Here is a 12,036-nt window from a genome sequence, read left to right as displayed (position 1 = left end):
GTGCGCAACTTTACAATCGGCGCCCCGTATGCCAGATCTCGCGAGAGAAACAAGCAACCAGCTCTATGGAAACAAGCCCAAAAAAAGTGACTTGCCTCCTCAAATAAATAAAATAAAGCCCAACAGGTGATCTAAACTACCACGTTGTGTAAAACAGAGGCCACTTAATCACAGTATATACATTTATTTTAGTTTGCATATAGGCAACAGTAAATTGAAAGTAAACGCAGGCAACTGTCTTTTTAAACTTTGAATAACTTAAACTTTTACACTCTTTTACACTGATTAAAAGAAAATTATGACGACAACATATGCATTGTGCATAAGCAACATTAAATTGACAGTAAACGAAGTCAACATAAAAACTTTTAATAAACTTTTAAACTCCTGAGGTCGGCTCCAGTCCTTCAGTGCACTCTCTTTCTTCCACTCTTGATTACATTTTCTTCCATATTTTGCCCCCTTATTACCGGGCATTGTCACTCTGGTAGTTGTGCATGTGTGTGTGTGTGGGGGCGTGCCTGATCGGGCGGGCGTGTTAACCGAGAAAATAGGGTTGTGGATGGATGCTGGAAAAGGACAAACTAACTATCGCGTTTGTGGTTCACTTTTATTGTGGAGAGCCGGGAGAGAATCAGTAGAGATTCATACAGGGAGCAAAGCAAGCCCAAATAAGCAACTACACTTTAGAAAACAAGCCCAAAGACGCTGATAACAAGCGGACTTGGCAACACTGGCCCTCACTTATCAAACGTACGTACGACAGAAAAATGGGTGGACGGTCATTTCCACGTAAATTTCAGCACCTATCAATCTTGACAAGAGCAGAGGATATGCTCAAAATCCCACACCAGGTTTCAGCTTGTGTACACACATGTTCAAGTCGGTGTGAACTTCTGGCCGTGTTGGAAAATGATTAGATCATACTAGTGCAGTGCCCGTTTACACGGACAGATAGAGGTTTACAGATTCATTGTTAGAAATAGGAAATGTATTTTTAAACAGCTGCGATTGAGCTCAGGTTATATCAGGAAGACGGCTGTTTCACACTTTTACCGCATGAACATGGGCTGTGTGAGTTTATCAGCTGTCAATTTAAGAAAACAGAACATTAACATTCAATCACAACTAATCGCTAAACCAGTGGATTTCAATAATCAATGTTTTTGGTGATGTGCCATGTGAGTAAATGCACACGGCAGACGCACTTACACAGATGTTGGTTCGTCTGTGCCTGATGCCTGATATTGAGGCTGAACCGATGAAAGGAAGGCACTCGCTTCTCGGTCTGGGATAACTTCAGGCTGGGGTCCGGTTGACCTCCTCCAGTCTGGGTGCCGCAACATGCTTTTTTTGTCGCAATCTTATGGTCTGAGCACTTTTTTGAAAAATTAATGTAAATAATGTGATTATATTATAGCCTAGATTATTCACGTTACATATCACATATGTTTAAATTGAATACCAAAACCTCTTGGGGAAGGCCACAGTGACTTTATTGTTTGACCAACAGGTGGTATAATATTTTGACCCCTGGCTACAAAACCAATCAATTATGGAGTTGTTGCTTATACACTGCGTGCACAATTGTTAGGCAATTGAGTATTTTGACCTTATTACTTCAGTGAACACTTTCTGACTCTCAAACATAAACTTGAATGCCTATTGGATTAAATCATCTTTAGCTGATATGTATTTTTGTTGTGAGTGAGGTTGTGGTTTAAATTGATTAAAACCTTTTATCAAGTGTGCATAATAATTAGGCAGCTTCATTATTCCAGGTAAAATTGGCCAAAAAAATAGATTCAAATGTAAAATGCCTTTCATGTCAGCAACACTTTTGAAAATATCTTAACATTCGAAGCGTGACCATCTGACAATCTAAAGTTTTGTTGAAAATAGTCAACGGGGTTGCAAAAAACACATGGAGAACAAAAGGCACAAATTAAATACAAAAGACTTAAGAAGAATTGATGCTACCAGGTACCCATTATACTTCAGTGCCACCTTATTTCAGAACTGTAACCTGTCTGCAGTGTCCATAAGTACAAGGGGTCAAGAGGCATGGTGAAGGTAAAAAGGGGGTACTGGTATGGGCTGTGGGTATCATCATTAATTCAAGCCAGCAGGACCTGAAAGCCAGCAGGTTTAAAGAATGTTATAAAGTTATACAAACAAAATGTTTAATGTGAGAGAGAGGTCCCACAAAATATATAATGTTACACTTTGACTCAGAATTCTTGACAGATAAAACATTTTTAGATCTCTGTGATCTAAAAATATTATCCAATAAGGCCCTCTATAAAGTGCTGGAAATTTGGACACAGTTCCCTTGTATTTAGTTATTATTTAGGGATTTGCTGCAAATGTCAAGATGAGATGTGCAGTGGCATAAACTGTGACAAAGAACTAAAGGGTAATCAGTGTGGAGGCATGAAAGCATGAAAATAGGACAGTCCTGAAAGAGGTCCAAAGCAACATGATTTCTGTATTTTTGTAATGATAAGAATACATTTTTAGTCTTTTTTGCTATGATTATAAATTGTGCTGCAGAGGCGAAAGTCCGAAACGATTGAAGTGTTGTGGATGCTGCAAGAAAGTTATTGGAAATTGTGGGTATTAGTTCAGGGTCTGTTCAGAGAGGCCTTCAGGCCTTCTCAAAGCCAAGTGTTGGAATGCCTATTCAGCAGATTGAGGAGTATTGTTAGAGAATGGATTTAGAGGTAGGGGACTTTATTTATAAATATTTTATTCTTATTATTTCAGTTATTGTTAAAGCAATAAAGAAACTCTATTATTACTAAAAATCCAGAGGTAGGTGGTAGTGTCATCCTTACAACAAATCCCCAAACAGTCTCCTGGATCTCCACGCCCCTCTCAAAACCAGAACAGTCACATTCCCACGCTCAGCCCCCTGGTACACCTCCGAGCTGCGGAATATGAAGGCGACTGGTCGTGTCCTTGAACGGCGGCTCAAGGTCTCAGGACTCACTGTGCACAGGCTAGCATATCGGGAACACCAAAAAGCCTACTCAAAGTCCCTCAGAAATGCCCGGTCACAGTTCTACTCAAATATCATAAATAATAGCCCCGGCAACTCAAAGCAACTTTTCTCCACCATAAACCATCTCCTAAATCCACCAACCCCCTTCCTCTCAGACACCACAGAGGAGCGGTGCAACGATTTCATCGACTTTTTCAGAACAAAAGTTGACACCATCCGCTCTCTCCTCTTCAGCTCCGCCTCTCTACCTGTCCCCGACTGCCGACCCACAGCCGGGGACCACCCAGCCTCTCTGCTGCCTCTCTGCAATTACGCAGCGAGAGACTGAGGAGATCATCAAAAAAATGAAACCTTCCACTTGCACCCTGGATCCCTTTCCCGCAGCCCTGGTCAAATCAAACATCTCTGCCATAAGTCCCCTCATCACCAAAGTCGTAAATCACTCCATACAGACTGGCCATGTTCCATCTGCCTTGAAAACTGCTGTCATATCACCACTTTTCAAAAAACCCACCCTAAATCCAGATGTCTGTCCAACTACAGGCCCATCTCCAACCTTCCGTTCATTTCCAAAGTGCTGGAAAAAGCAGTTGCAGCTCAACTTCACGACCATCTACAACACAACAAACTATTTGAGAAATTTCAGTCTGGTTTCCGCTCTGCCCACAGTACAGAAACAGCTCTGGTCAGGGTCACAAATGACGTGCTGATGGCAGCTGACACTGGTTCTCCATCTCTCCTCGTTCTCTTTGACCTGACAGCAGCATTTGACACCATCGATCACACCATCCTCCTCAACCGCCTTCACTCTGTCATTGGTCTTTCTGACTCAGCCCTAGACTGGTTCTGTTCATACCTCACTGGAAGAACCGAACATGTCTCCCTTGGAGACAAAAAATCCCGGACTCACCTTGTCACCTGCGGTGTCCCTCAAGGATCAGTCCTCGGCCCCACCCTGTTCAATATCTACATGCTACCCCTTGGCCGCGTCATCAGCCAACATGGAATTTAATTCCATTGTTATGCTGATGACACTCAAATATACCTAAAAACAAATCAAACCCCCTCTGCACCCCTGCCATCATCGACACTGACCACCTGCCTGGAGGAGATAGAGGCGTGGATGAAGAACAACTTGTTACGGATCGAGGAAACCAAGAGGAGGACCCAGATGCAGAACCAATAACAATATTTAATTAAACAAAAATCCAATCAGGAGAAAACAAGGAGCCACGAGTAAACTGACATACTACAACCGACACCGACAAACAACAAACAATGAACTGACCCAGAAGGGAAGAAACACAGAGACTAAATAGACACAGGGGTAATCAAACACAGGTGAGACTAATGACACAGGTGAAGACAATGAGGGCAATCACAATGGAGGGAAACACACAGAGAAAGGAATGAACACAAGACAAGAAACACTGAGGACAACTACAAAATAAAATACATGAAACACTGAAGACACACAGAACTCAAGAATGAACAAAACACACTAGAACATAGAGAAACACTAAACACTGAAAAACAAACTAAAAAAGACCAAATCATGACACAACTTTCTCAAATTAAACAGCTCCAAAACAGAAGCTATTCTACTTGGCACCCCACACCAGATCAGGTCATCCCCCATAACCACCATCACCTTTTCTGGCCAAGTCATCCACCTCTCTCCAATAGTCACAAATCTCTGCATCAAAATGGACCCTCAACTGATCTTTGAAGTCCAAAAAACTCTGGAAACACCAACCTCCTCCATCCCCCCAGGACTAAATTCCACACCATGGGTGACCGGGCCTTCTGCTCCTCTGCTCCCAGTCTGTGGAACGCTCTCCCCGAGCAGCTGAGGGCTCCACAGTCTGCTGACACTTTTAAAAGGGCCCTAAAAACCCACCTTTTTAACAAAGCCTTCTGCTTGTGCTTTTAGTTTCGTTAGTTGCTTAAATTTTTTTTATTTCTATTTTATTTTTTTCCTGTAGCACTTAGAGATTTTTTTGCAAAAATGTAAAGTGCGTTACAAATTAAATGTATTATTATTATTATTATTATTATTATTATTATTATTATAGTGCATTTCTTTGGATGCCAGTCGCCTTTAAAAACCACAAAGAAGAAGAAGTCTTATCCACAGCCCCTTTTCGACCAAAAGTTCCAAGAGCTAAAAGTTACAGGGACTTCTCTTCAAGGAACTAAAAGGTTCCTGTGGCCCATAGTTGTCAGCATTTCCAATGCTGCCTGAAGTCCTGGATAGATTATGCAAATCAGAATGTATTGCTTTGCAAATGACTTCATTCATTAACAATGGAAAGAAGACAAGTGCTGTGTGTCATTAAAAAGGACAGAGTACTCTAATGAAAAAGTTAGAAGAATTAGAACTGGATACCTGATTCTCCCACTTTACCCAAAGCCAAAAGAAAAACCCTTTTTAGATTGTAAATTATCTTAACCCCAGCAATATATTTCTCATAGAAAGAGTTAATATTTAAAAAAAGAAATGTATTTTTTTTAAATATGACATTGTAACTTTAGATCATCTGTTTTTTTAATTGCAAATACACATGATCTTTGTAGGGATTTATAAAAAAAAATTATTTCTGGAAAAAAAAACAGTCAACAAAGTTATAATATAATTTAGTCAAATGTTGTATTTTAATGGAGGAAAAAAAATCCCTTAATGTTTTGGCCAAACAATACAAACATCTACTTTCTTTTCTTTTTAATCTTCATATATGACTTATTAAGCTCGAGAGATAAATAAAACTACACAGGTTTTGATTCCAGATTATACTGTTCTTCTTTTGTTGTTTGCTTTTCTATTTATTTTTAGTTATGTTTTTTTCATTTGTTCTTTGAGTCATGCGTCAAGTGGGTTATCAAAAAACCCTGATGTGCCTTACCAATCAGAGACATTCAGCACTGCATGCCCTGACTTCCAAAGTCCCTGGACCTTTAGAAAGTGCTACCCAGCAGGGTCTTTTTAGGGGTATATCTTTTACCCTGGACTACATTTAGACCCTGGTCCCTGTTTTTGAAACAATGCACATATTTCCTCAAAGGGTCCTTAGTTCGAGGGCATAGTTCCTTGGCTCATAACTGGAATGATGGTGTTAGCTCAAATGACTTACAGTCTTTACAACTGGGTTGTGTGTGTAATCATCCCTGATGACAAGCAAATAGTCTCTATTTGGAATTGGTCCCTGCATCCTCGTTTGCCAGGAAGCTTCTAGCTGGACTTTTTTTTAGCAGCTCAGTATGTGTAACTGGTGTGATGGGCTGACGTCAAGACAGCTGCACTCTGCTGCCTCTACTGTGTGATCAATATGGAAAACAAACCTTGGTCCTAAGTAGTGCTTTGATATTAACAATGCCCTGAAGTTCTGCATGGGCTAAATAGCTATCTTGTAAGGCAGCAGGAATTACTATAATGGTGGTCCGCAGTACGATGCCTGGTAAATGTGATGTGGTTAGTTTACTACCAACCTGTCTGAAATGCTTTAATCTGTCTGCACATCAATACTTTTCAGCTTTGGGCCATGTATTGTGTCTGACATGAGGACTGACCTCTTGAAGGACTGTGTCTTTAAGACCATCCATAATAGTTGATTTAAATAAAGTATTTAATTTTAAAAAATCAAGTACATTCAGTTCAGTCTTCAGTTTTATTGGACTGTACCATACAAGAACAAAATTGCATATTAGATTTTATGCATCATCAGAACACATTAAGGTATTAATTGCTTACTGATTTAAAAAGTAGCACCTCTTACGTGATAAGTAGTCAAGTACATCGTCTTAATAGTCAACATGTTTGAATAATTAATGTCAGGGTCTGACTTATTACCCATATTACTGTTTTCGAGAATCAGGATCTGAACTCTCTCATCTCTAATATGTGTCAGGTGTGTAAATGATTAAGCGCGTGAGATAGAGCAATTGCTGTTAATTGCTATTATCTGCCACAATTTTACTATTTGCCTGTAGTTTGCTATTTTATTTGTGAGAATAGCCTACTATTTATAACAGAACATGAGACTGCAGACTTTGGGGTTCCTCCCCATATTGTCCCATTCATCATCTATACTGCTTGTCCCGTTCGGAGTCACGGGGGGCTGGAGCTTATCAGCTGTCATTGGACGAGAGTTGGATACACCATGTACTGCCAGTCAGTCACAGGGCTGACATCTGAGCAGTGGCGACTGGTCAATAAAGGACACTGTCTCGGTTTAAGCAAATTGAAATACCAAAAACACCAATTTGTCTTTGTACTGTATGTCTGGCATGTAGCCTAGCCCGCTGACTTATGCTCTTCAGTTTACAGTTTTATTTGGGTTCAACCGGCTAAAACATAGCATCATGGCATACTATAGCTAAACTGGACAGTCACAGAGCGACCTCAAGTGGCTAACCAAAATCACCAACATTCAAATCACATCTCATCTCACCCTTTTGTTAAATCTTTTTTTAAAGACACACATAATAGCAAAATACATCAATGTAACTTTTTGCACTAATTGAAAATGCAGAACAAAACATATGTTACTGCTGTTAAGTTTTACACTAAAGCAATAAAACATTTTATTTTTCAAATATATAATTCAAATTTCTTCTTTTTCGCCCTCACTCTTTTTAAGTGACATTAACACAGTGGCTCAAACACTAAGACAGCTATGACCTGTCTTTTTTATTCTCTAAAAATGTAAATAATGAAAAACGTTTCTTGGACTAAAGTAAATATCATCATTTTCTATTTTAGCAGTTCACAGATCACGATCACTGTCAATGAGGGGATATTTGTAGTGTTACTGAATAATGTCATTCATAACAAAAAATGATGATTGTAAAAACAAACTACTTTGAAAATACAAAAGTTGAACAATGGTGCTATCAGCAATTACAAATCAAAAAAGTTATGATGTGAAAAATTGAGAAATACAAATCCTGTTAGAGAAAAAACCAGGAGGAGACTCCCTTTGGGATTACCATGACAACAGTAAACCTCTACGGGGGTTATCCACTATGGCATTTGGCAAAATTCAGGCCAGCATCAAAACATTTTCATCAAACTAATTTAGAAATAAATGTATCTTCACAGACCAGGTTCAAATCCCACCTGTGGCTCCTTTCCCGCATGTCATTCCCTACTCTCTCTTCCTGATTTCCAGCTCTATCCACTGTCTCCATTAAAGGAACAAAAAGCCCCCCCAAAAAAACAAAAACATATTTTTGAGGTAAAACCAGCCTGGCCCCAAACCAAAAAAGTGGTTGCTGGGGATGTTGGAATTGGACAGACATCCAGAAGGCCAGTTATCAGACGGCGTTCAAGTGAAGACCTTTTGGCTACCATGGGAGTACTGGTTAGGAAGAAACCACTGATATGGCATTATCAATTAAAGGTTGAATGTTGAGGGTTAGACCAATTTTTTGAGAGTTCTTTTTTTCTTTTTAATGTCCTAAAGAACATTGTCATTACAATTACAAATGATCAAGACATTAGTACATATACAGCGTACAACATTCTTCTGAGTTCTTTAAAGTAAGATTACAGTTTAAACCTTATATCTGTAGACATAGAATAGCCTCTATGGACTTGTTTTGCTTTTTTCAGGCTACTTAAAGGGATACTTCACCCATTTGCAACTGAAACGATCGAATTTCCCTCTGGGATTAATAAAGTATTTCTGATTCTGATTCTGAAATCGTGGCAACTTCACATTTCTACTACATATATGACCCAATGTCAATACAGATTCATGTTTCGACAGGTGAAGTATCCCTTTAAGGAAGCCGTAATAAAATTATATACATCCAGAGAGAAAGTGACAAAAAAAAGAAGTAAATCAAGCAAAATCAGCACTTTGGCTTCTTAGACCATTTGGAATAATACCAATTTATTTATTTGTGTCTTAATACCAAAAGTATTAAGACACAAATAAATAAAGTAAATTACAAAAAGAAAACAGATAAAACACATGAATGTTCCTTCAATGCACCTAATCAACAAAGTCAGGTCTCAGAGGTTTGACATATTCACCCACTCTGCCCAGTGTGATCTGAACATTTCTAGCCTTTAAAGAGAAAGTGACCTTTTACTGTAGGTCCAACCTGCATCAACCATCTTCAGGTGGGAAAAATATATATATATAAGGAGCGATGAGGATAAAAATAAAAATAAACACAACAGTTATTGCACATTTCATTATTGAGTTCTATCTGTGTGTTTGTAGTGTGTAGCTTTGGGGAAAAATCTGTTCCGCAGCCTGTTTGTGCGTGTGTTGGGGGTTCTCAGTCTACCTGAGGGGAGGGTGGTGAAGAGGGGGTTAGCGGGGTGTGAGGGGGTCCTGCAGGATGTTTTTGGCCCGTGTGAGGACACCTTTGACTTCAAGGTAGATGTAATTTAAATCCATGGTTTTAAAATCAGAGGGTATTTTGGTGTGAAAAATGCTCTGTATAGTTTAATGTATTTCTTTCCAGTGATTCTGAATGTTAGAGTATTTTTTTAAACAAATGTTTACATAAAAGAACTATCTGCTGCACTTTTATTCTGCATGTACAGTGTGTTCTTGCCTCTGGTAAAGTCACAGCTGAATCCCTGCAATTATCTATAGAATAGTTTTACATTTTTTTAAAGCATTTTGTTTTCTTGTACTGACTAAATCATATCGTGTTAAACTTAACCTAAAGCAAACAATGACTCTTTATAATGATTTATATCCAGCTTGGAATGGATTAGTGAAGGTGATAGTGGACATCCTTGTCTAGTGCCTCTGCCGAGTATGAAATTTGGTGAGATTAGGTTGTTTGTCATAACTGTTGGTCTTGGTTTGTTGTAGAATATTTTGATCTATTGAATAAATGATTGTCAAAAAACAAAATTGTCAATTTTTGATATAAGAAATGTCAAGTTTACCTTGTCAAATGCTTTTTCTGCATCTAGTGAGAGGAGGACTGTTTTACGGTTACTTTTTATGCCTGTATTTCAGAGATAGGAGAGTGGATAGAGTTAGAAACTGGGGAGAGAGAGTGGGGAATGACATGCGGTAAAGGAGCCACAGGTGGGAATCGAACCCAGGTACTTACTAACCGTTAGGCTACCAGCACCATGTTTGGTTACTTTGATGAGATAGGTGTGTAAGGTTGAAAAGACGGTGTGTATTATTTGGCGGGTGCCTGCCAGACAATTTTTCCAGTATATACAACTGCAACAGTCAATCAAGGCAAAAATAAAGATCACTAACACTCACCTTATTCAAACATAACTACTGATCAGCATTAATAAAATAGCACAATAAAAAAACACTCTCAAAACTGTGTAAGCTTTTATCTTCTACCGATCATGCACCTCATATTCCGATCAGCAAAAGACCTCAACATCCACACTGCAATCAATCTTTGAACAAAATCTGCAATAACATTGTCATCATGTCCGATAACACTGACATACAGCCAATACAATACAAAATCATCCCCAACACAGCTCACGCAACACAAAATGCACATCATGGGACTAACTGAATCAGACATTTGCACTCACTGCACATCCAACACAGCCGAGGACCAACCATACATAACTTCTGGAAGAAATAACCACCACACTATCCCAACTCTTTGGTTACAACATTCCACTATCCCCCTCTGTTTGTGTTCTTGGTAATCTGGATGAAATTAACACAAACTCAAAATAAATCAAAATACCTCTACTTGTAGCCCAAACTATCGCCAAGAAAACCATACTGCTCAACTGGAGAGGTAGTGAAAAGATCACCACATCACACTTGTTAGACCTCTTTACACAACAGATATCAATGGAACAACAATCAGCCACACATAAAAACCAACTCCAAGAATTCAACAAAATATACTCCCAACAATTCTCACCACCATTTTGATGCCGAAGAGTTAATGCCACAGCAGAAATCAACGCAGGCAGGTAAACAAGGAGGAGAGAGGAAACTAGAATACCAACAATTGTACTGTGTATTTGGCAATCGTTATGTTTGCATCCCTACAAAGGAAAAAAATAAATAATAATAACACCAAAAATCGCCACCATGTGTACAACCTAACCAACAAGTATTATTTTACATCATTTTGTTGCTACTGTATATTGTTTTCATGTTCTTCTTTTTCCTGTTAGTTCATAATGTCGTTAAGGCTGTACTGATGTGCTCAGGCTAGTGGTGCAGCAAATCAAAGCTTGATAGATAGATAGATAGATAGATATGAACTTTATTAATCCCTTGGGAGGGTTCCCTCAGGAAATTCAGATTCCAGCAGCAGGTAACACCAAAGGATAGAACAGCACACAGATACAAAGAATAAAATAAAAGTTATATACAAATAATATAGTGTACACAGTAGCAGCAATAGACATGTCTAAATAAAATATACCGGTACAGATTTATAATAAAATAGCAGCAGCAATAAGAAAAAGGTAGCAGCAGTTGTGTTGTTTTGTTTTTGTCCTTTGTGTTTATAAATAGATAATTAACAATAAATAATGAATAATGCAAGCTGTTAGGATTGTCTTGTGGTCAGTTCAGGCCTTCTTCTCCCCCCCATCCTCCCCCCAAGTGAAGAGTTATACAGTTTGATGGCACGAGGGACAAAGGAGTTCTTGAGTCTGTTTGTGCTGCATCTGGGGAGGAGCATTCTGTCGCTGAACAAGCTTCTCTGGTTGCTGTTCAGTTTATTGTGCAATTAGCTGAGGTTTTATGATAACCTTCTTATCATGTACAATAGCAATACAGTATATTGAGGGTAAAGTTAGCACGTACACAGTCAATATGGATTCTTTGTTTACCTTGTTCATTACTGTTTGTCCATTTATATGTCGTACACTGAGAGCAATGTAAACCAGAGTCAATGTCCTTGTATGTGTACACATACTTGGCCAATAAAACTGATTCTGATATCCTCCAAAAGATAGCTCAGCTGACGTCACCCCGATCAATCACACATCTCTAGCTCACTCACTTCTTTACCTGCTGGAACAGATGTACTGGTTGAAGCAGAAAGGGCTTCAAATT

This window comes from Labrus mixtus, chromosome 20, assembly GCF_963584025.1.
Source record: "Labrus mixtus chromosome 20, fLabMix1.1, whole genome shotgun sequence".
In the NCBI taxonomy this organism is placed as follows: domain Eukaryota; kingdom Metazoa; phylum Chordata; class Actinopteri; order Labriformes; family Labridae; genus Labrus; species Labrus mixtus.
Note: the sequence above shows the minus strand (reverse complement) of the source record.